At 40.7% G+C, this 25,986-nt stretch overlaps 2 long non-coding RNA genes across 2 annotated transcripts; one reads left to right on the top strand and one right to left on the bottom strand.

Annotated features, from left to right (window-relative positions):
* The first annotated feature begins 13,268 nt into the window (after positions 1–13,268).
* Positions 13,269–19,985, top strand: LOC138964231 (uncharacterized). Its single transcript, XR_011455054.1, has 2 exons — positions 13,269–13,877; positions 19,472–19,985. It is a non-coding gene; the product is annotated as an uncharacterized lncRNA (long non-coding RNA).
* LOC138964232 (uncharacterized) lies at positions 18,110–21,364 on the bottom strand. Its single transcript, XR_011455055.1, has 2 exons — positions 20,911–21,364; positions 18,110–20,727 (listed from the first exon to the last, which is right to left on the bottom strand). It is a non-coding gene; the product is annotated as an uncharacterized lncRNA (long non-coding RNA).
* Positions 21,365–25,986: the final 4,622 nt, after the last annotated feature.

Below are 25,986 nucleotides of genomic sequence, written 5' to 3'. Positions count from 1 at the left end.
CCCCCCTTCCCCATCTCCCGCCCTAATTGCCTAGTCAGTCTACGGAAAATGGCACCATAACCAAGGATTTATTGCTAAAGAATTTCTGTTTTCAGATTCATGTTCTGCTATGTTTGTAGTATGTCTGGTCAAAAATCGAGAAAAATATAATTATTTTTAAAAAAGTTATCAAGTGTGTTTGTCAGTGTGTATTTTGTCACAAAGCGATTCTACGTTTTTTACATTGTCTGAACTGTTTTGACACCACGAACATCAAATATAACATGCAAGTCACAGTTTATGATTACAATATAAAAAAAATGTCTAAGATATTAAAAATCAAAAGGTCAAGGTCATTGGGTCATAAGGTCAAATTTGTTGTTTATGCGTGAAGTGAAGGCTGTGTAATCATTTTCAGCAGCATAACGAATATTTTTTTATACACGCACTAAACACACACACACACACACACACACACACACACGCACACATAAACAAACACACACACACACACACACACACACACACACACACACACACACACACACACACACACACACACACACAGGGGAAATTCCAAAGTAATTGGTACACAAGGTCATATTTATTGTTTTCAACTAAAAGTAGAATACTGTACTCATTTTAAACCAAACATCATCTTTGTGAAGGTTTTGTTCTACAAAAACATAAGTATTCCTGTACAGGAGAATGTAAGCGCACTCAAGCAACATGTAAAAAGGCCACACAGTTTGCAGTGTAAACTAAGAAAAGTAAGATGAATGATGTCAGGAAGTCGCTGGATAGTCTACCGCGTGACAAGGGAGCAGGGTATACAAAAGCAAACTATTCAAACACAAGCAATGAAACAACAAACGTAAACAAGGCAATTGATTAGATAAAGCATCACATAATCAAATAATCGACAACATTTTAAATTCAAAGCACATAACTCCAACATCATTACACAAACATTGCACAACATTCATAAACATTATTGACCAATAATGTATTCACAGCGTTAGTCATGCATTGGTCGACTGCAGACTGCAGAATTGAGCATCAAAGCAGTCATAAAACACTCAATGAATGCATTCACTGAATACAAATATCTGTGAACACATTCCGTAATCAGAAAAAAATCAGGAAACAACAGGAATGATAATAATTATGTCCCTTGAAAAACATCTCACAACATCAGTCACTGTCATAGAAATAAAGAAAGGCTCCAATACACATTTGTACATTTGAAAAACATCTCACACCGGTCACTGTCATAGAAATAAAGAAAGTCTCCAATACATATTTGTACATTCTCCAAAGAGCAATGCTAGTTGTTCTCTTAATCATCTGTCTGTAGAAAGGCCTGCCCAACATCGATCCGTCCTGCGTACATGGTGACCGGCTTGGAAGCTCTGGTAGACATCCTTGTGAGTTTCTTTCAGCTGCAGCATGTCCTGGAGATACAGGTGGAGGGATTTGGTGTAGAGGTTGTGCCCTGCTGCTGCCATGAAAGGCATCATTTCATGGACAGTGGACAGATGCAGGTCCCAGTTTCCTGTGCGTTCAGCTTTGAGGAACTTGCGCAGAATGTCAACTATGTCCATGTACTGAATCCACAGTGCAGCTGTGGGGTGGCACTTGAGGGTTTGCTTTTGGCGTTCTAGTTTTAGCTGAATCGATGCGATTGTCTCATCAACGCAAACTTCTCCTAGCGGGATAGCTCCACTCATCAACAAGTCCCACATGTTGGCTGCACGGGCAAGGTCCCCATCAGGCTCCTCACATGAGACAGGAGCATCTTCATTTGCTGATGGCGCGATATCATCCACTGTCCCAGCAATTTGCACATCTTCTGGTACATCTGTGCTATCAATTTCCTCAATGGAGACGTCACTTAGTGTCACATCCAGGTCTGGGAGTGGCAGAGAGATTTTGAACGTTTGTGAGGTCAGGAGTGCGTTCAGAGTCAACCAGGAAGTGGCCTCTAACTGCTCGGGACACTGCCTTGCCTTGAAGCATGTAGTTGACAGCTGTTGGTGCATATGTCAGTTCTAGCACCTCCTGCAGACCGCTGCCCTCCATCAAACGTCCAATGCAGCCCAAAAAGCTCATTTCCATGTGAAAACCTTCAAGCCTTAGAACAATGGAGGCCAAGTCAGCATCATCAGGTTTGTTGGCGACGATCTCATGGGCTTTCCAAAATAGGGGCTGGTCGAAAGTGAGCACTGGAGTCGAGCCATGTCTCTTTGCTTCCTTCGCTGTGAACAGCAGTGTAGAGTGAATGCAAGTCAGATCACCAGGGTTCATGTCGATCATTGGCAAGAAGAAAACGCTCGACTTACCAGGGTGACGGTCGTTGTGGACAGCCTACATCGTTCCAGACCATGAAGGTCTTGCAGGCTTCAGCGGCCACACCACCTTCCACAAGACATCAAGGTGTATAGATGGGTCAACAGCTCGCAGGTTTTCTAGTTCCCTGTATGTAGTGTTCCCAAAGTGAACTGCCTTTGACTGGAAATACACGATGTCAATTGTTCCCTTTTCTTTTGAATCTTTGGAGGTGACATCCAACCTAGGAATAGGCGTTGTTCGTCGTGTTCCAGGAGTTGTGGTAGCAATCATTCCCATACCATGGAAAGAATTGTATCCATCCAAGGTACAGGAATTGTGATCCACATTGTCAGCCACGTATTGTAGAATCACATTCTTGGCACATCCTGGAATATCTGTACTTTGGGACACAGCTGCATTTGCCTCAAATCTCTGCACCTCTGTGTAGGAAGACGAGAAGCCCATCGCATTCAACACATCGATCAGATATCGTGAGCCAAAATGGTGGTGCATTTGGACTCCAAGTCCAATTTGAAGTGGGGCGATGACAACCCTAGGTCGAGCTGCCTGGACAATTGCTTGTCCCACAGATGCAATTTTATTGTCAGCATCTTTTTCGCTGAAAATCAAACGCAGGAAAAGCTGAAGGGACTGGGGAACAAAGTCCAGGTTGTACGCCCCTGAAGAAATATCCTCTGATGTTGGATATTCCTTGTTTGTCGTTGCAGAAGCAGCTTTTATTTCATTCTTTATCAGTGCTGCAGCAGCTTTCACCAGCTTCAGTTTTTCACTTTCGTCGTCATTAGTCTTCGGAGAATTGTAGAAATCATGAAGAATGGATTTAGCTGTTGTGCGGAATGTTACAACATTAGACTTGCCCAGAATGTTCGCTATGATGATTTTTTCATCAAATCTCTCCAAGAGCTTTTCCTTCATCCATTTGGTGGTGTAACCAACCCCTCCACTGAACTCTTGCATTTTCTGCACAAGCTCTCCGATGGTGATCTGTTCGTCATCGTGGTTAATGAGATATTCTGCTGTTTTCTCAAAAACTTCAAGTTTTTCAGTGTCCGGTGGTCTACCCACACTTCGGCTTGGAGCGTTTGTCAGTGCGTATGCACCTGGCTTGTCATTATAACGTTTGGGAATTGACAGACCAAGCGCTCTGAAGTTACAGTTACAAGTTATATGGTACACAGCATCTGCTGCATGCAGGTCTCTTGCAAATTCAAGCTTTCCCTTGACGATATCTGCCCACTCATCATTTCTTTCGTCACATTTTTTCAAAATTTCAGTTTGTAAAGATAATGTTCTGACTCTGTATGCCTCATCAGGTCCACGTGTTTTGGAAAGATTTACCCGAGTCCCACAGAAAAAGCAGCAACTTGCAAAGTCAAATCTGTGTTGCTTAGATCGTGTGCTTCGCTCTCCAAGCTCAGTCTTATCGGTATCTCTGTTTTGCTGTCTTAAGTCTTTCTCGATATTATTGTCGTTGGTGTAATCCCTTCGACACTCGATATGCACCCTTTGACCAACTGTAGGCTGAACGGTTCTGTTCTGTCTTCTCTGGCTCGAATCCTTGATTCCTGTATCAACAAACAAATAACATTGCTCACTACAAACTCTTTTTTATAGACATTTCAACAGAAGCACGCAATTTGTTAACCGGCTATGACCCCACACACTTGCTTTGATAAGTCTCACTGGATGACACCCAGTAATACAACAAACTACAAATACAGCACAACATGTAAAAGAACACCAAAGGGAAAAAACAACAAAAGAACAAAAACAAACAAAATAAAAAAGGACATAAAACAAACAAACAAACAAACAAACGTTATAGTATACAGAACACTAAGAAACTCAAATTTATCATAAGAATTGAAACAAATCAAGAGAGAGAACATACTTGCACATCCTTTCTTTCCCAGGGTATTAAACTCGACGTCACATGGTTCGTTGCATATTGGACAGGTTTTTAATGGATCATCCATTGTGGTAGCCTTTGAAGTGCTGCAAGTAAAATAGTTTTCATGAACACAAATTTGTAATGTTCAACATTGATAACAGCACCACCATTAAATACCACAATAATATATAGTGCGTCCTGCATGTTACTTATGTAATCAGTTGATTCTAGAGGAAAACAACTAAAACACATGAAAATAGGAATTTTGACTGGAATGTTCAGCCATACAAATCCTTGCTAAAAGAGAGTTTTTCAGGCGGCAGTACAGACAGTAAAACCTTCAGTTAAAGTATTTTATGGAATAGTCAAACCAAAACTAACCTTCATTGTTTTAAAGTTGTAGATGACCACAAATAAACGTCCATGCAGCTCTGGTGTATCACAAAGACTGAAGTGAAAAACTGCTTCAAATAATCAAACTGTGAAGATTCCAGCAAGATGGTATCAAAGACAGGTTGTGCTGTCAGACCAGAGTTATGGTGAGAGCATCCGGCGAGCGCGCGGTCACGGCGATCAGATTACTGATAGCCAGCCTCCCTTACCCTCTATCCAGGAACCCCCTCATCCCCCCCTCTTCCTGCTGCAGAATGGCAGGCGAGTGATGCCATGATCTCTCTGTATCGAACTTTTAATCGATCATATCTCGGCCGTGCGATCTTCAAATGGAGTCGAATTGTGTATGCATGTTAAGTGTTCCATGCTGAGCGCAGCCATTATAAAATAAATTCTTTAGGATTTAATCCTTAGTCTCCGGCAGTATGACTGAACAATAAGCACTTTGCCACGCACCCACTCACCATCTGCATGTATTGTCTAAAACAAAACACACTCCCACTTCCCTTTCCGTGTTGGAGCAGCAATGGAGCCGTCTGATTGGATGACGATTGTGTTTGCAAAGAGAACTGAAGCACCCGGCCACTTTGGCAATGTTGAGCCACCCGTGTCCTATATGAGTGATGCACGTGCTCGCGCAAAACTAGGTCAAGTATGCGCGCGCGTGCACATACAGAGCGGGGGGGGGGGGGGGGAGGAGAGGGAGGGGGCAGAGTCTGCCAGAGAGAGAGAGAGAGAGAAAGAGAGAGAGAGAGAGAGAAAGAGAGAGAGAGAGAGAGACAGAGACAGAGACAGAGACAGAGAGACAGATAGACAGAGAGACAGACACACACAGGAAGATTGATAGTACAATTATCTAAAGGTCATCTTCCGCGTTTTTCAATATCGCACTCTAGGCATTAAAAGCTCTCAAACAACTTTCCTTCCGGAGATAGGAAGTACATTTATTCGGAAGGCAAGGTATTGCCATTTTAAATTTGAATCATAGAATACATGCACCGATCCTACACGGAAGTTATCAACTCGCTCCTGGCACCACTCAAGTTCTGGCCAATCAGAAATGAGAACGTGTGCTATAAATAATGGCGCAACAATTGATTCGAACTAATTATGACTTTAAAAAGGTTGAGCCTCACAACTGCACGAAGAGATATGCTAATTGTTTTAATGTTACGCGAACAAAATACTGTAGTATGATGTTCAATGTTTCAGCATTGCAGGGGAAGAGCTATTGTTGAAGAAAAAAAATCCTATGAGAAATCATTCTGATATATTATTGATATCACTTGCGCCATTGAAGACCTTTCTCAACATAACTCATGTTCTATCGATTAAACAAACATCAAACACATTCTGACAACGCTACTCCAAAACACGCTATCTCAGGCTTTTAAGCTAACATTTGTAGAAATCATTAAACGCGTACCGGAAACACGTCTTTATTTGTTTTAGAACATTTAATCATAGAGAAGCCAAAACGAGTAAGACGGTCCAAGTAATTATGTCTTTGTAGGCATATGTTTTAAATATTGATTTAATTTTTCCTAATTATTTCTGTCTTAACTCCACTATCAAGAATACAGGTATTGATATATAATAAATGCAGGTTTTGTGAATTCTTTGCATACCAGCGGACACATAACCAGCGTCTAACGCACGATTAGACGTCGTCACAATTTAGTGATCAAAGAAACTATGGAGCTAGCCGCTTTGACAAAAAGAAGTGAACGCTTATCCAACAGGGAGAAAGGAGGGGGGGGAGAAAAAAGATAGAGATAGTTAGAGAGAGAGAGAGAGAGAGAGAGAGAGAGAGAGAGAGAGAGAGAGAGAGAGAGAGAGAGAGAGAGAGAGAGAGAGAGAGAGAGAGAGAGAGAGAGAGAGAGAGAGTCTGGAGTCTGGATGGTTTATTGATTGGGCCTTGGGCCCATTTCAATTCGGGGTGTACACATTTTCATCATTCATGCTTCATGAAAAATAATCATTGTAATATTAATCATAATAAAATAAATCATCATCATCGTAATGACAGTCGACATGACGACTGTGGAAACAGGCATTTACAACAGCAAAACGTTTGGAAAAGGACAGTAAGCATCAGCACAAAATCCAGTCTCTGTCGCACTTCACTCATGTCTCTCTGTCCTCTTTCCGTCCATCCATCCATCCATCCATCCATCCAGCCATCCATCCATCCTTCTATCCATCTCGTGTCCCTCTGTCCTCCATCCATCTAATCAACCGTCTGACTGTCCAACCATTCATCCGTCATCCATCTATTCATCACTCCATCTATCCCTTCACATGCCCTTTCACACGCAAATCTGCAAGCAGTTATATGCATAATCGTTGCATCTCTGATACATAGCATCACATTAACGTTTTCAAAAAAGACAAAACTTTCTTACTGTTTTTTAAGCAATCGACAGAAAGCAGCAAGAGAGAGAGAGAGAGAGAGAGAGAGAGAGAGACAGAGACAGGGACAGGGACAGAGACAGGGACAAAGTTATTTTTTTACGAGGGTAATGATAATTATAAGCAAATATATATATATTTTTTTTATAAAACCGTACCTCGCCCTAAAGAGAGATTACAATGAGAATAAACACTACCGGACGAAAATATGACACTATCAAGCAAAACAGCGTATATCAAAAATGCCTTACACACATGCTTTGTTTGTGTAGGTCTTAGAGGATGTCTGTCTTCAGCCCAATTCATACCATAACGCATAACTAACTCTGTCGGTCTGTATCTCCCGGTGTTTTGTTTACGCCTGCCCTCTCTCTCTGTCTCTGTCTCTGTCTCTCTCTATGTATCTCTCTCTCCCTCTCTCTCTCTCTCTCTCTCTGTATGCATATATCTGTCTCTGTCTTCCCCCCCCCTCCTCCTGTTCTCCCTCTCTCTCTTTCTCTTGGCTTATTTAATGACTAGAATGAATACCCGCTTCGCCGGGTAGCCGGCTTCGCCGGGAAGAAGTACTTAGAGCCGTACGCCGGCTTCGCCGGGTCCGAACAATGGACCCGCCAAGCTTAGGTCCCTCCCAGATTCGTGGAATGGGAACAGCACGAAAATGATTCAGTGGCCATAATGCCATTCCTGACCATATCGAGTAACATCCTTGTCGACGAATGTAACCGTGTTAATCACCTTTGGAGGCGAACTCCACTCAAACAGGACTGAGCAAGTTATGGCTTCTCAAAGGAAGGGCAGTACATAAAATTACACAAAAGCCGCCAGACCACATCACAAACAAAACTGAACAATGCACAGGTGTTGCTCACATATAGACACACACACAAACACACACACACACACAAACACAGAGAAGCCGTATCTATAGAGAGATAGATGACAGTGTATTTTTCGCGTGGCTATAAATGGATTCGACCTTTGCACTTTTACAGTGAGGATAATTTACGGGTCCAATTTACGTTCTGTACACTGCGTTGACCTTCTAAAAGTAGTAACAGTAACAGAACGCCGGGAATATCCGAAGACGCTCAGCGCAGTGGACAGCGCAGTGACATTCTAAAAATAGTAGTAACTTACAACTGAACGGGAAAGCCACACGAAGGAAGGGAGATAAACGCCAAACACTGGAGAAGATAAGGAAGAGTTACTTATAATGGTGAAATGAACACAAAAACCCAAATCAGTTCAGCGCTGCGCGCTGAGAGCACGTGTTGAAATATCTCATCGATGATATTGTGTCCGGGGTGTAGCTGAATACGGTGTCCAAATTTGAAAAAGATCCACCGAGAACTTTGGCGTTGTGATGTGGTGTAGCGGCTATGGTGTGTCGGTATGGGGGCCCGGGTAGCTGAGGTGGAACCAAAATAGCTGAGGTGGAACCAAAATCGGTTCAGCGCTGCGCGCTGAGAGCACGTGTTGAAATATCTCATCGATGAGGTTGTGTCCGGGGTCTCTCTGAATAAGCCCACCAAATTTGAAGCAGATCCATCGAGAACTTTGGCCGTGCATCGCGCACAGACAGACACACACACAGACACACAGACACACAGACACTAGTCGTATATATATATAGATACCTACTGGAGCCGAATCAATGTCAAGTCGGGGGCAGGTCATGGTTTGGAATCTGTGGAATACGACGGACTGGACAGAAATAGCCGTTGTCCCCTGCAGGCGATTAGTCACAAATAGGACATGGCTAATAACTTTCTGGACCCGAGGTATAGTCATCGCTGACCCCACAGTCAAACGGTCAATGTTGTGTTGAAATATCACTGTTTTGTCTACTAGTGCATGCATACCTAAATCACAGGCGCCCATAGACAAACACAGATACACAATTTTTTTAATCATTTTTTTTATACTATACTCACGTGTTAAGGCGGTCCCTGATTGAGCCCGAAGTCGACTTTGCGAAGTCTTTGCAAAGTTTTCTTTACCGAAAACTCATTGTTAAAGCTCCGCGCGGCCAACTTCGTGTAGTCGACTTCGCCCATTTAAGGACAGGGTTTAACGAAAAAGACGAAAGAAAATATAACAGCGACGTTTGGTTTAAACAAGTTTATTCAGTAAATTTCATTGGAATATTGCCGCATACATGAAATAAGGAACATGGACCCCTAGGGTCGTCTTCAGGCACATAAACAAAGCAGAGAAGAAGAAGAAGACTGACAGTAGAACAGAAACAAGTCGCGTAAGGCGAAATTACTACATTTAGTCAAGAATGAAAGTGAACGCACTGCATTTTTTTCACAATGACCGTAGTCCGCCGCTCGTGCAAAACGCAGTAAAACTGACGAGACTGTTTAGCGCGATAGTGGTTTCGCTGTGCTGCATAGCACGCTTTTCTGTACCTCTCTTCGTTTTAACTTTGTGAGCGTGTTTTTAATCCAAACATATCATATCTATATGTTTTGGGAATCAGGAACCGACAAGGAATAAGATGAATTTGTTTTTAAATCGGTTTCGGATATTTGATTTTGATCATAATTTTTATATCTTTAATTTTCAGAGATTGTTTTTAATCCAAATATAACATATTTATATGTTTTTGGAATCAGAAGATAATGAAGAATAAGATAAACGTAAATTTGGATCGTTTTATAGAAACAAAATTTAATTACAATTTTCAGATTTTTAATGACCAAAGTCATCAATTAATTTTTTAGCCACCAAGCTGAAATGCAATACCGAAGTCCGGCCTTCGTCGAAGATTACTTGGCCAAAATGTCAATCAATTTGATTGAAAAATGAGGGTGTGACAGTGCCGCCTCAACTTTTACAAAAAGCCGGATAGGACTTGACTAAATGTAAACAAGTCGCGAAAGGCGAAATTACTACATTTAGTCAAGCTGTGGAACTCACAGAATGAAATTGAACGTAGTCCGCCGCTAGTGCAAAAGGCAGTGAAAGTGACGAGCCTGTTTGGTGCGGTAGCGGTTGCGCTGTGCTTCATAGCACGCTTTACTGTACCTCTCTTCATTATGCAATAACGAAGTCCGGCCTTTGTCGAAGATTGCTTGGCCAAAATGTCAATCAATTTGATTGAAAAATGAGGGTGTGACAGTGCCGCCTCAACTTTTACAAAAAGCCGGATATGACGTCATCAAAGACATTTATCGAAAAAAAGAAAAAAAAACGTCCGGGGATATCATACCCAGGAACTCGATTTCGGAAATTTAATTTTAATCATAATTTTTAAATTTTTTATTTTGAGAGCTTGTTTTTAATCCAAATATAACATATTTATATGTTTTTGGAAATCAAAAAATGATGCAAAAAATACGATAAACGTAAATTTGGATCGTTTTATAAAAAAGAAAATTAATTACAATTTTCAGATTTTTAATGACCAGAATTTTTAAGCCTCCAAGCTGAAATGTAATACCAAAGTCCGGCCTTCGTCGAAGATTGCTTGGCCAAAATTTCAATCAATTTGATTGAAAAATGAGGGTGTGACAGTGCAGCCTCAACTTTTACAAAATGCCAGATATGACGTCATCAAAGACATTTATCGAAAAAAAGAAAAAAAGTCTGGGGATATCATACCCAGGAACTCTCATGTCAAATTTCATAAAGATCGGTCAAGTAGTTTACTCTGAATCGCCCTAAACACACACACACTTACACACACACAGACACACATACACACATACACCACGACCCTCGTTTCGATTCCCCCTCTATGTTAAAACATTTAGTCAAAACTTGACTAAATGTAAAAAGAAAAAAAAAGCTACACTGGCGCCTGGGAATTCCCAGATTTTATTTCTCTTACGTGTCTGGACGTAGGTGGGAGCGTGCCGCATCTGAGATGCCAAGCGAAAGAAATCGTGTCAAATGAAAAGGATCGTAATCAGTGTGGATTTACCACTTAGTGGGCACGCTGCATCCGCGACGGTCTGATAGAACTGTTGTCTGCGGGAAATGCCCCTCCCCATTCTCCCACTCCTTAGCTTTTTTTCATCATCTCCAGACAGACAATCCGAGAGAGAGAGAGAGAGAGAGAGAGAGAGAGAGAGAGAGAGAGAGAGAGAGAGAGAGAGAGAGAGAGAGAGAGAGAGAGTCTAAAAAAATGTGTGTGTGTGTGTGTGTGTGTGTGTTTGTGTATGTGTGTGTGTGTGTGTGTGTGTGTGTGTGTGTGTGTGTGTGTGCGTGTGTGCGCGCGCGCGAATCGATTCTGTCATTCGATCTTTTGTCGCTTCTATTTTCTATCGCGTCGATCTTCGTTTTTACATTTAGTCAAGTTTGTAAAAAAAATTATAAAACGATCCAAATTTACGTTCATCTTATTCTTCATCATTTTCTGATTCCAAAAACATATAAATATGTTATATTTGGATTAAAAACAAGCTCGGAAAATTAAAAATATAAACATTATGATTAAAATTAAATTTCCAAAATTGTTTTAAAAACAGTTTCATCTTATTCCTTGTTGGTTCGTGATTCCAAAAAACATATAGATATGATATGTTTGGATTAAAAACACGCTCAGAAAGTTAAAACGAAGAGAGGTACAGTAAAGCGTGCTATGCAGCAAAGCGCAACCGCTACCGCGCTAAACAGACTCGTCACTTTCACTGCCTTTTGCACTAGCGGCGCACTACGGTCATTGTGAAAAAATGCAGTGCGTTCAGTTTCATTCTGTGAGTTCCACAGCTTGACTAAATGTAGTAATTTCGCCTTACCCGACTTGTTTAATCTAACGTCAGACACCCACTCTCTTTTCACCCATCCTTCTTTTGCAATCCGACCCCCCTGTTCTTCCCAGAAAAATAAAGTGATACCTTGACCGGGTTATTGTTTCCTCTTACGCACAAATGATCCATAGTGATGAAGTCTATATAACTGACACACGCTGAGGAGATCGAGTAGGTTGAAGTTTCTTTACGTGTCCCTCCCCCCCCCACCCCTCTTATGCCACCCCACCTCAGATCCTCCCAATAAAAAAGACACCTTGACATGAATCCATCTTGTGCACAAAGGGTTCGCAGTTTTATAAGATAACTAAAAGCACTGTGTCTTTGAATGACACAAGATGACGAGATTGAGCAGGTCGACATTCCGCCCCCCCCTCCTTCTCCTTCTCTCCTCCCTTCTCTTATTCCATTCCACCCCTGATCCTCCCTAAACCTTGACCCGATTTCGTTAAAAGATTAAACCAAAACACATTTGCGTCTTTAAATGTCACAAGATGAGGAGATTGAGCAGGTCGAAGCTTCTTCCCTCGTCCTCCCCCTCCCCCTCCCTACTATTATTCCATCCATAACTGGTCCTTACCATAAAAACATACCTTGACCTGATATTTGTGCATAACGGGTTCGGAGTTTTAGAAGTTAACCAAAAGCACTGCGTCTTTAAATGACATAAGGTGAGGAGATTAAGCAGGTCGAAGCTTCTTCCCCCCCCTCCCTCATATTATTCCATCCCAACCCCGGTCTTCTCCATAAAAAATATACCCTTGACCTGATTCCCTCTTGGGCACAAAGGGTTCGTAGTTTTAAGATGTCTAAAAGCATTGCGTCTTTAAATGACACAAGATGACGAGATTGAGCAGGTCGAAGTTAATTCAATCCCCCTCCACAACCCCCCCCCCCTCATCCCCGCCCCTCCCTCATATTATTCCATTTCACTCCTGGTCCTCTCAATAAACGATTTTTTGTTTGTTTGTTTGCTTAACGCCCAGCCGACCACGAAGGGCCATATCAGGGCGGTGCTGCTTTGACATATAACGTGCGCCACACACAAGACAGAAGTCGCAGCACAGGCTTCATGTCTCACCCAGTCACATTATTCTGACACCGGACCAACCAGTCCTAGCACTAACCCCATAATGCCAGACGCCAGGCGGAGCAGCCACTAGATTGCCAATTTTAAAGTCTTAGGTATGACCCGGCCTGGGTTCGAACCCACGACCTCCCGATCACGGGGCGGACGCCTTACCACTAGGCCAACCGTGCCGGTTAATAAACGATACCTTGACCCAATTCCCTCTTGTACACAAAGGGTTCGTAGTCTAAAAATAATACTAAAAGCATTGCGTCTTTAAGTGACTCAAGATGACGAGATAGAGCAGCTTGAAGTTTCCTATCCTTCCCTCCTCTTCCGCTTCCCTCCTTCAGCCCCAACCCTTCCCACAAATGATACATTGACCTTGACCTGATTCCTTCTTGTGCATTAAAGGACCAGACCACGCTGTTTTAAAGGTTATTAGAACCACTAACCGATGACTGAAGGTTAGAGAAATGCACCTAAAGATTCCAAAAATGTAAAGAAATTCACCGATTCGTAGCTTAATCATTGTGATTTAATTAAAAACGTTCCGCCAAATTCGTCTGCTAAACGAGACTTCGAAATGGCCGCCAGTAGACGAGAACCGGCTGTGACGTCACTTTGTGTTTGGAAACCGAAAGTTACAGCTTACGCTCAAGTGGGCGTTTGCCTAAATCGAGCATCAACAGCACGCCGAAGGAATGCGCACGGCTGCTGATAGCTATGAAGTATAGAAAAAAGGTTCAGGCATCAGTTGTCACCTTTTTCCGATGGGCTTACAACTTCTGCAGCAAGACTGATTAACTGGAAACGGCCAACACGATGTGCTGTGTTTCGCGACACTTTCTTCCAATGCGAACGCAGTTAAGCCGGCAAGAAAACCTGGCACACACAAAACAGCTGTTGCCTAACGCAGTTCCAGTTCCGACAATTGTTGACCACTCACAGGAGGTCAGAAACCGGATACCAATCAGTGTCATCAGAACGATCTGCTTTCACTAAACGCAGACGAAAGGAAGTGAGTACATGTATACTGAATGTGTTCTGTAAGGGATAGGGGTTCAGTGTCACTGGGCGTTTTTGTCAGACTGACAGTATTTGTAGTGGAATGGCATCTGTTCCTAATTTTAAGCACATGTGTTAAGATTACAGATTAAAACATATATCTGTTACTACATGCCCGTCCCCATGCACCCACCTTAAAGTTCCCTCTCTCTCTCCCTCTTTTACACTCACCTGGGTAATCGATGAGTCTCAGGTTTAATCAGTGTCCGTCCATATACACATAGACATTCACACAAACACACACACGTTGTTATAGTTGTTATCTTTTAATTCAGTGTTGTATTAAATGGATAAAGAAATCGTTAATACAGCAAGTAGTGGGGCTCCTATGTTGCAAAATCATTCAAATCATGCAACAAACACCAAATTAAGCAAATATGAAGAGTTTTATGTGCTTAACAAAACCTGATACAGAGCCATCGCGAAAAATAAAAATTGGGTAGTTTTTAAACAATTTTTCAAAATGGCCGCCAGTGTAAACGGTTGGGTATGTTAGGCATATTTCACTTCATGTGATTAACAGCAAATTTGGCGTAAATGGACATTTACTTTTGCTTAACAAAACCTGATACAGAGCCACCGTGAAAAAATTAAGAAATCAGTAGTTTTTTTACAATTTTCAAAATGGCCGCCAATAAAAGGGTATTTAGGCATTTTTGATGCTACAAGACATTCTCTTGCAATAGAAACTAACACAAACACATTTTTAAACAAAACAATACATGTATTGTTGGTGCAGAGAATGATTGGACGGTGTGGGTGGCAGGGTTGAAGAATTTGTGGATTACCTAAACTGTGCAAAAATAAATATATTGCACCAATTTTCATACCAAAACGAAAACATTCATTCCTGTGCTGTTATATTCAATGTATGCTATTGAGGGCACTCAACTTGGCTAACTGGAACACTTTTAAGATAAAAGGTGGCCTTTACATGGGTTATTTGACCGCCGCCCAAATAAGGGTACCCCCAAAATAAAACTGATAAAAATGTAATGTATCAACTCAAAAGTCGACTAAAATTCATAATCGCTGTATTTCGAAAACGTTGTTTGTTCTCATGTGTTTACACAACTAGCACATTCCGGCAAGTGTCTATACTCAAAAGAAACTTTGGCAGTACTTGAAACAACCATCTGTCATATATACATGCGAAGTCAAAAATATGTGGGATGTAAGTCAACAAACCTGTGGCAGTTTTTAAAATATTATTTCGTGAAGATTTGAAAGTGTACTCAAACGGTTGAACTACGCCTCGTGCGTAGACACACATTCCTGAAAGTTTCAACGCAACCCACTTGGTCATTGCTAAAATACATGGATTTTAGTTGACTTGGGTATCCCTCAAATTTGACACATAAACATCTCATCCGTGAGATCGACACATACATCAGTAGGTACAATGGCACAACACTAGAAATATGCAAGATGGCGAAATAAAACAACCTGTTCTGGATGGATAATCAAGTTGACTTTCTCTTCGTATATAACAGTGACCCAGTTGTGCCTCAGGAATTGTCGTCGGCTTTTTAAAAAGTACCCGAAGTTTTTGTCACATCTCTTTGTCACGTCAAGGGTATCCTTATTTTGACGGCGTAAATGATGATGTTAAAAAAAAAGGTGCCAGATAGCGAAGATGCGAGCCTTTAATGGCATAGACAGTTTGAATAAAATGACACAGGAATAAAAGTTTGAGTTGGGGTATGAAAATGGGTGCAATAATATTTTTGCACAGTTTAGATGCTGACAGTTTTCACAGGCATGCAAGCACATTTGCAGAGAGCTGTGCTCTGCAGTCCTTCTTAGCAGCATTTGCAGCGTTTTGTTGTACAGCTCTTCTTGCAGGCACACCTCATGAGTTCTCGGCACACGCTGGATACCTCTTGAAAGCTCGTCCAGAATGACTCCCACTTTCCAGCCTTGAACTGCCAGCCCACAGAGTTTGGAAGTCTAATAGGTAGATGGCTCTTCTCAATCTCATGTCCTGCAGCAGCACCTCACTTGTAAGGGGATTATGGTCAATTTGGCAGCTCTTTTTACTGAAGAGGTACCGTCTAGCACTGTTTACACCCAGTACGTTGCTGGTTTTGTCCTACAAATGTACACCAAAAAGCTCTTGTGCTGCCCTGTCAGTGGTACTCAGCTTACAAAGAGGAGCAGACAACCTGAAGAAAGTTTGAGTGACGTCTTCAAATGCTTGCCATACTTCCCAAGCCTTCTGATTCCCCAATACCATTGAAGAACGACATAGTGTCACAGCCTGTAAGGCTATGCAAAATGGGCAGACAGGGTGACTTCTCTTGGCCAATGGCTTTGGCAATGTGGCGATACACTTCACGAGCAGAAAAAAACGCAACACAGCTGGAATGAGAAGCAGACTGTCTGGCCTCCTCTACATCCATGGTGCAGGAAATCAGCCTGTGGTACCCTTCACACAAAAGATGAAAAGTGACATTTTTATTTGAATGTATTTGAATGTTTACTATCTCAGAGAGTCGGTCAAAGCCGGGTTAGCAAGTCTTCACACAACAGACCAAAATGAAAGAAAATTGTATTTCATGAATTCGTATAATTCTTACTGTTTCAGGTTAAAAAACAAACAAACACAGTTTCCAGTGACCCAACTGATTCTGGAATCTTTCTGACCGCTACATTTATTCGCTTCAAACAGTCGCTAACAGAATGTTGACCATAGTGAGGGTTCGTACGTTAAACCCATCAAATTCACAGAGGTCGCTTACAAATGATGTGCAAACATGTTCCAATTAATACAAATAAAAAAATCTTACTGTTAAGATGTATTAGGTAACAAACCTTGATACAGTAGTACTAGTGAAATCGGCTCCCTTCTGTGGCACCGGAATAAATGCAGAACGCTTGTTCCCAGGAACCGGCATGTGGTGTAACTCTTGTATATATCCTGTAAAAATAAAATTCACACCAATGCACGGTCAACTTAAAATAAGCAAAAGGATGAGAAACAAGCAACAAACCAAAATTGTAAAACTCAAAGAGCGGTACCTCTTCATTTTTCAAAACCACTTATCTCATTTGATTAGCATACACTGTATGCTTTTGTCTGTTACCTACCGTCTTTGAAAGTTTGATCACAACACTGTAAAGACATGGGGAGTGGAGTGTTTTTATCTCCAGCTGGTCATCCAACTATCTGGCCTACCCTCACTCAGTTTTTGACTCTACCCCTCCCCACCTTATGGAAGTCCTTAACGTAGGCAGGACTAATCATTTATCATACCATGAACAATCTCTTTCTCCTCGCCTTTTATTCAAAGTTCGTTTAATCTGTTTAAAATCACCAGCGTGGCGATCATGATTTCCTTACTTGTAATCAACAGATAGATCTAGATCTATCAGCATCACAATCCAGCTTGATGAGCTATTGCAAGATTACTCTGCATTTCAGCGCTTCACCCGATGAATAACAGACCCCAGGGGAGAATTAAACAGTAAAATGATGTGACATTGGTGAATGGATGCGTATTCTTGAAAACTTACCTTCAGAAACGTTGTTTTCGCTCAAATCAAAACACGCAATGTTGCGGAGGCCGCCATCTTGAATTTTCATGCTGCGGATATATAAAATTCTAAAAACGATCAAATTAAATACCAGAACACAAAAATACCCATAAGAGTATTTATGTCATGCATGTGTTATCAGCAGACAACTTCTGGTGCATGGTAAACCATTGAATTTTACATTTGCTGAGTTGGGAATATTTACTGCTGAGCGCTTTTGGTACGAATTTCGTCTGCTGTAAATGCAGCCTTTTATTCCCTATCAAAGACAAAAAAACCGATTTCTGAAGTGGCTCTGTATCTGAAATCCCTTAAATAATTATAAGGAACAATACCACAAAGTATGATGTTTGTTGCAAGATGTGAATGATTTATGAGTGCGTCTGCAACATACGAGCCCCACTAAAGCTTGCATGAATAATTTGCTGTTGTCCTTTTTTTCAAATCAGGTTCTGTAATACAGTAATTATAATTAATACAAGTACAAATTCATGTTTGCAGTCATACTCATAGTGTGTGAGTGTGTGTGTGTGTGTGTGTGAGTGTGTGTGTGTGTGTATGTGTGTGTGTGTGTGCGTGTGTGTGTGTGTGTGTGTGTGTGTGTGTGTGTGTGTGTGTGTGTGTGTGAAAAGCACTTTGATACTTAAAACATCTGTGTTATTTGATTTTATTACAAAACTGCAGTCAGAATATTAAGCAGACCTATTCCAACAATACATTTTGATCAGCAGTAAATGTAATGTCAAATTATGAACAACAATCATGTGAGCAGATATATCTAACAGAAACAAATAGTCTAGCAAAATAATACAACCAAACTGTACATGTATGGACATCATCATCCACATAAAAAAAATTGATTGTAGGAAGAGCACTCTGTGTTATTACCACTGCTTCAGTCAAACTGTGGGTTGTTTTTTTCTCTCAGAGTAACATGGGAAAAAAACCTTTAAAAAACTTGCATGCTACAGAGCTGGATTGTTTCTAGTGATCATGCAGCATGATTTATCCGCATAGAAAACTACTGAAACACCTAAACAGAAATAACAATGTCTACAGAAAAAATCCACTGTTTGATTGCTGTCTGTAGTACTCCTCTTGCTAACAGTGGCATTAAAATAATTAAAACAGCTATGCTCTCTTGGGGGGGGGGGGGGGGGGGGAGTACTCAGTACTTTTTGTGTCTACATAGGCAAAACAAAACTATGCAATGTTTCAGATTTCCTGACCCACCCTATGTTTTTCCTCCTTATCCTGGACTATTTTGGACTCTTACAAAAATGTACTTCAAAAATGACAAATCTTAATTTTGCAGGCTTACAAGGAAATTGACTCTTCTCTTACAACCAGAATACACCATGATTTCAAGCAAATAAAAAACTACATGCACCTGAGAAAAAAACCACTTTAATTCAAGAAGTTAGACCTCCTAACCCCAGCTTTTCAATTCAATTCAATACGTTGTTGATCTTGATTATGGAGCTTAACGTCCTCCCAGGTAACTAGGGACCTATATTGGGACATGATTTTTTATACAATGTTAAAAGTGTAGGGTGTAATGGGGGGGAGGGGGACTGCAGGGTGACGGGGTGTAGTCGCTAATAAATTTAAAGGTGCGTTTATTATCTAATATACCAGACATTTTGTTTTGGCTGGTGTACAGAATAACATCACATAAAATCGCACTCGCAAAACATACAAAACACATAAAATGTACACATCAGTACACACATAACCCAAACCACGCATATCCATACCAGCACCATCACACACATATCCACATACATACTCTAGTTTGTACATTATAAAAATAAATACATTATGATTAATATCATTACTAGTCAACTTAAATTCAGGCTCAAAATAGGTCTTAAGATGGATGTTATTTAGTGTAATGAAGAGATTATAAAAACCAAAAAAAGCTATGAGAAAGAAAGTATGAAAGAATTATGCCCATTCTCCAGTGAAAGTTCTGCTGATTGTGGTAACTTTTTTTTCTGTCTAAAACAGGCATCAGGTTAACTGAAGGAGCTGTTTGAGGGGGTGGTGATCCTAACACTGGTCTATGGCAACACTGGCCTATGGCAGCTACAACAAAGCTCTGCATACACAGCAAGACTACAATGCAACAGTGCCCAGACTTTGACTGCTACAGCTAGACCAGTTGACAAAGCTCAAGTTGTCACCAAGCAGGACGCCCCAACTGGTGACCAACTATATAGACTGAGGCTGCCTATCTCCAAATCTGCCAAAGCAAGAATTGTTATGCAAGCTCCACATTTCTGTTTGCAGTTTAAGCCGACCTTAAGTATGCAATGGTTATGCACATCCCCCCCCACACACACACACACACACCCCGCAGTTGAGAGTTGTAATGTACCTTTTATTTATCTTACATATATTTGAAGCCTGTGTAGCTCTGTGACAGAAAGAGGTCTCTGATGGCAGTGACCAGACAGGCAGGAAGAACTTTCCTGTTCTTTCGGAAAGTCAGTGAGTGTGCAACTTGTCGGTATGTTCTGAACACATCAAAACATGTTCTTTAATTTAAGCTACATAATATCATGTGGATGCACTGATTGGGTGTAAATAATAACAGCAATTGGTACAGTCAATTCACTAAATGTGCAACAGAACCCTAATCATCAGACATTTTACAACAGCAAACTTCAACAGTCCTTTTACTTTCCTGAATGTCATTATTATTTATTAAAACATGCATCTAGAGCAACATACATATAAATCTTCTTTTATTAAAGTTCATCTGAAATTCAGGCTGCTTTCCCATGCAAAGTACAAATGCAAGTGTCCATAAACCAGGGTTTAATACATGTAGTATGTGAGTGAGTTCTGATGAAAAAGTGATTGTGTTGTAATATTGGTTATTACTGAGTGTTGATGTTACAATGATTACATTATAAAAACAACAACAACAGAACAATGTGAAGAGCAAACTTCTTCTGTGGGCATGCAAGTGAGTTAATCTTGTGTGTGTGTGAAACTATATGTGCCTGAGTGTTACAAATTTAAATGACAACAGTTTTCTTGATAGCCTTTAAAAACAACAACAAATACATACATTTAACAATCAAACAAATATAGGCACCTCAAAAAAAGTTGTATGTACACCTTCGTGGCTGGTGATGCATTCTTGCTCCCCTGCAAGTTTTCATTCTACAATGTACCTCAGGCTAGCTTCCTCTCTCTCTCAAATCTGCCCCTCCCACACAATACAACAGGTACAGTGGCCACTCTGACACCAGTCTCTGAAATAATCAAGAACAGTTAAAACTGCGATGAGCTGTTGTTCTTTTACTCGTGCATGCAATGCATGAACACTTAAACAATATCCCACTTATTCGCGAGTGCGTTGACAAGGCGAGAGTGAAAAAAATAGCACAGACTCGAAAGCAGACGATAAGTTCAGCACAGAGAGCGGGCGTGTTTACCTTTGATCGCTGAGACAAACAGAGTCGCAATTTTCATCGTCACTGTCTTTTCACTACTGCTGGAAGTGGCCTCCGCTCCTCATCTTTCATGCTTGATTCGAGGAGAGAAACTGGTAGTTCGAACATGTACGGTTCAATTTCGTCTGCAGTTACGCTTGTTGCCATGTTGGTAAACAACCATCTTCACACAGTGTGACGTCACGGATAATTTATTCATAAGCCAGTCTCGCGAAGATCACGCGGCACAATGGCGGGTCGTTTTGGAGAAGAAATCCGTCGCTTCGGTCACGAAATTCGTCGGATTACGGCCTTAGAAGATTCCGAAGTAAACCAAACATTGTTGAAGACGGTAAGAAAGTGGTTTTCTAACTAACTGCAAACATCGGGAAGTGTTCGGTCGCGCAGGAACACGATTCGAAGCGTTTTTGACGCTAAAACAGCATGGTCTGGACCTTTAAAGGTTCGTAGTTCTACAAGATTGTTAGAAAGATAGAATCGGTCTTTAAATGCTGCGAGATGGTGTGATAGAGCAGCCGAAAGAAAAGAAGAAACAAGTCGCGTAAGGCGAAAATACAACATTTAGTCAAGTAGCTGTCGAACTCACAGAATGAAACTGAACGCAATGCCATTTTTCAGCAAGACCGTATACTCGTAGCATCGTCAGTCCACCGCTCATGGCAAAGGCAGTGAAATTGACAAGAAGAGCGGGGTAGTAGTTGCGCTAAGAAGGATAGCACGCTTTTCTGTACCTCTCTTTGTTTTAACTTTCTGAGCGTGTTTTTAATCCAAACATATCATATCTATATGTTTTTGGAATCAGGAACCGACAAGGAATAAGATGAAAGTGTTTTTAAATTGATTTCGACAATTTAATTTTGATCATAATTTTTATATATTTAATTTTCAGAGCTTGTTTTTAATCCAAATATAACATATTTATATGTTTTTGGAATCAGAAAATGATGGAGAATAAGATGAACGTAAATTTGGATCGTTTTATAAATTTTTTTTTTTTTTTACAATTTTCAGATTTTTAATGACCAAAGTCATTAATTAATTTTTAAGCCACCACGCTGAAATGCAATACCAAAGTCCGGGCTTCGTCGAAGATTACTTGACCAAAACTTCAACCAATTTGGTTGAAAAATGAGGGCGTGACAGTGCCGCCTCAACTTTCACGAAAAGCCGGATATGACGTCATCAAAGACATTTATCAAAAAAATGAAAAAAACGTTCGGGGATTTCATACCCAGGAACTCTCATGTCAAATTTCATAAAGATCGGTCCAGTAGTTTAGTCTGAATCGCTCTACATACACACACACAGACAGACACACACACACACACACACACACACACACACAGACAGACACACACACACACACACACACACGCACATACACCACGACCCTCGTCTCGATTCCCCCCTCTACGTTAAAACATTTAGTCAAAACTTGACTAAATGTAAATGTAAAAAGAAAGAAAAAACCCGGAATCAAAATGTTTGGTGTAATTACAGATTGCTGGGGAGCTCGCCAGCCGCTAATGGGTGATAAGGGTAAAGCTTAATTAAACACCGCAAAGGGACAGAATAGGCACGAGGAACAACGAAGGAAGGAAAGAAAACCTTGGCTCTGAAATTTTATCACCTTTTTATAAAGTGCCATTTTGGAAAATAAACGTATACTTTTAAAATCCTACCCCCAATGCTTTTGGAGACAACGGGTGCCAAACCCAAATATATATTAAAATCACACTATCTAGAAGAAGAATTTATTCCTCTTAATAAACTTTTATCATCACCACTCCTGCCCACCCCGTCATCCTCCCCTCTTCTCTCACTTTTACCAGCCGTTTAGCGCATCACCAACTCATGTCCCTAATAGAAACAGTTTCTGTGAGGACGTAAACTCCCCCTTTAGTTTCCAGACATAACATTTCGAAATTACTACTGGATCGCCAACGGTGCCAACAGAGCGCGTGATTATGATTATGACCAATGAACTCAGTCTGCAACATTCCGCAACAAGTTGTAATAAATGACGCTAAAAGCTTGCATTCTATGCCAACAATATTAATCTCACCCGTTCTCTGGCTAATACGAGACATTTGGTGTGACTTTCGCTGGCACGGCGCACAACCTACGTCATTGCAAATCTCGCGGGACCAATTTTTATTTTTATTTTTAATTTTTTAATTTTTTACACTAAAGACAACACATGGAACATTAGAACACGTAATGGAAGGGTGTGGACATTTCTATTTTACTATACGTTTATAGATTTATGACTGCAGTTTAGACATCTATTTTGCAATACGCAAGACTAAAATTGCCAGTTAAAAAAACAACAACATCGTCTTCATGCGCAGTTCCGATTTGGTGTTTTGTGTTTGTGTTGATGAACTTTTGTTGAAAATGTTATCAGAATATATAAAGTAGAGAAAAAAACAGTTAAACAACAAATTTTAATATCAGAATGATCTGTGAGTTAAAATTACTTTCAGAACAAATTTTCATCATTATCTCCAAGCAATCTGAATGTCACTGATCAGATTAACATGTCCAAAAACAAGATCAATAACAAAAGAAACCAGTAAAGCGAACGGTAAAACAAAACGAGATAAAAATGTAACAAAGCAACACAAAGCAAAACAAATCAATACAAACTACAACCAAACGAACCGAAGCGAAACAAACCAGACCGAACCAAACCACACCAAACCAAACCAAACCGAACACGACATTACTAAACTAAAGAAAAGAAAACAAAACAAAACTTTTAATTACATGTATTCAGATTTCAACGATTTTTTTCTGTTATCACTGCTTAAATTCCAACCAATACTCAAAAACAACGACGAAGACGACGGCAAGAACAACCACAACAACACCATACTACCACTACTACTACTACTACTACAGCTACCACGACCACTATTACTACTACTACAAACTACTACGACTTCAGCCATTGCTACTACTACTATTACTACTACTGCTACCGCAACCACGACCGTCACCACTACTACTACCCCAACCATCAGCACCACAGCTACTGCTACTATAACTTCTACTACCCGGCACTACTGTAATCTACTACTACTCCGTGTACCACTACTAGTACTACTACTACTACTACTACTACTTCTACTACCACCACCACGTTACAAAACCACGATGCCACCGGTGAACAGTATAGTGGGATTGTACCATCATCATTTACATAACATCAATAGCCACCAACACTGGGGTAAACAGTGGGATTACGGTGAACGATCGACAATGAAATGTGTTATGGGACGTGTTTGGTTTGTCCGATGCCTCTGGGGAGTGAGAGGGAGGATAAGCATGAATGATTTCATATGGTTGGATGAACTTGGGTGTGTGTGTGTGTGTGTGTGTGTGCGTGTGCGTGCGTGCGTGCGTGCGTGCGTGTTTGTGTATGTGTGTGTGTGTGTGTGTGTGCGTGCGTGCGTGCGTGCGCGCGCGCGTGTGTGTGTGTGTGTGTGGTGTTTTTCTGAGTGGAAAGGACTATACCTATGTTTTTGTTGGATTTGTTCTATCCACCCCCAGCTTTGAGTGTGAGCGTGTGTGCATGAGGCGTGCGTGCGTGAGTGTGTGCATGCATGCGTGTGTGGGTGCCTAATTGTTTGCACGCGCGCTCGCTGAGGTAGAAACACCGCAAAATATTTTTTTAAATCTTGTTTGTTCTACCGAATTCAGGCTTTTAAGTGCGTTTTTAGCCCTTTCTTTCTAATATAATTGCCCTCATTTAAAATGAGTTTTGTCCTCCCTTGCTTGTTTTTCTCCCGTTAAACTCTTTAACAGCATTTTTCACTTTTAAGGACACGTCGCTACTCATTGGTAAAATCAATACTGTTTTGTGGGTCTGTGACCGCGAAAAACGTCCTTTCAAGGCACGACTAAATCTTTAAAAAAAATGCACATAGTTTTACTGATCTCTTTAGATATAGATTTTTCCAATTAGTTTTGCTCTAGTTCACTGAGCACAAACTTATAATCTGGTGGAACTTTTGTCCTTTAAAATGCTTGAAGGTGAAAGGGAGGTTTTGTGTGTGCTTAATGCTTTTTGTGGAGAAAAATATGGCGTAATTATAGCAAAACAAAGGGGTCGATGCCTTGTTTATCGCTTTAATTTTTTGGGTGTTTTTTATATTTAGTCAAGTTTTGACTAAATATTTTAACATCGAGGGGGAATCGAAACGAGGGTATGGTGTATGTGCGTCTGTCTGTGTGTGTGTGTGTGTAGAGCGATTCAGACTAAACTACTGGACCGATCTTTACGAAATTTGACATGAGAGTTCCTGGGTATGAAATGCCCGAACGTTTTTTTCATTTTTTTGATAAATGTCTTTGATGACGTCATATCCGGCTTTTCGTGAAAGTTGAGGCGGCACTGTCACGCCCTCGTTTTTCAACCAAATTGGTTGAAATTTTGGTCAAGTAATCTTCGACGAAGCCCGGGGTTCGGTATTGCATTTCAGCTTGGTGGCTTAAAAATTAATTAATGACTTTGGTCATTAAAAATCGGAAAATTGTAAAAAAAAATAAAAATTTATAAAACGATCCAAATTTACGTTTATCTTAATCTCCATCATTTTCTGATTCCAAAAACATATAAATATGTTATATTCGGATTCAAAACAAGCTCTGAAAATTAAATATATAAAAATTATTATCAAAATTAAATTGTCCAAATCAATTTAAAAACACTTTCATCTTATTCCTTGTCGGTTCCTGATTCCAAAAACATATAGATATGATATGTTTGGATTAAAAACACGCTCAGAAAGTTAAAACAAAGAGAGGTACAGAAAAGCGTGCTATCCTTCTTAGCGCAACTACTACCCCGCTCTTCTTGTCAATTTCACTGCCTTTGCCATGAGCGGTGGACTGACGATGCTACGAGTATACGGTCTTGCTGAAAAATGGCAGCTACTTGACTAAATATTGTATTTTCGCCTTACGCGACTTGTTTTCTATTGTCGATGATTAGCGCTGGAACTAGGCCAAGGTCGGTTTCTCTCTCTCTCTTTCTCTCTCTCTCTCTCTCTC

The sequence above is a fragment of the Littorina saxatilis genome, linkage group LG4 (assembly GCF_037325665.1).
Source record: "Littorina saxatilis isolate snail1 linkage group LG4, US_GU_Lsax_2.0, whole genome shotgun sequence".
In the NCBI taxonomy this organism is placed as follows: domain Eukaryota; kingdom Metazoa; phylum Mollusca; class Gastropoda; order Littorinimorpha; family Littorinidae; genus Littorina; species Littorina saxatilis.
Note: the sequence above shows the minus strand (reverse complement) of the source record. Positions and strands in the feature narration are given on the sequence as shown.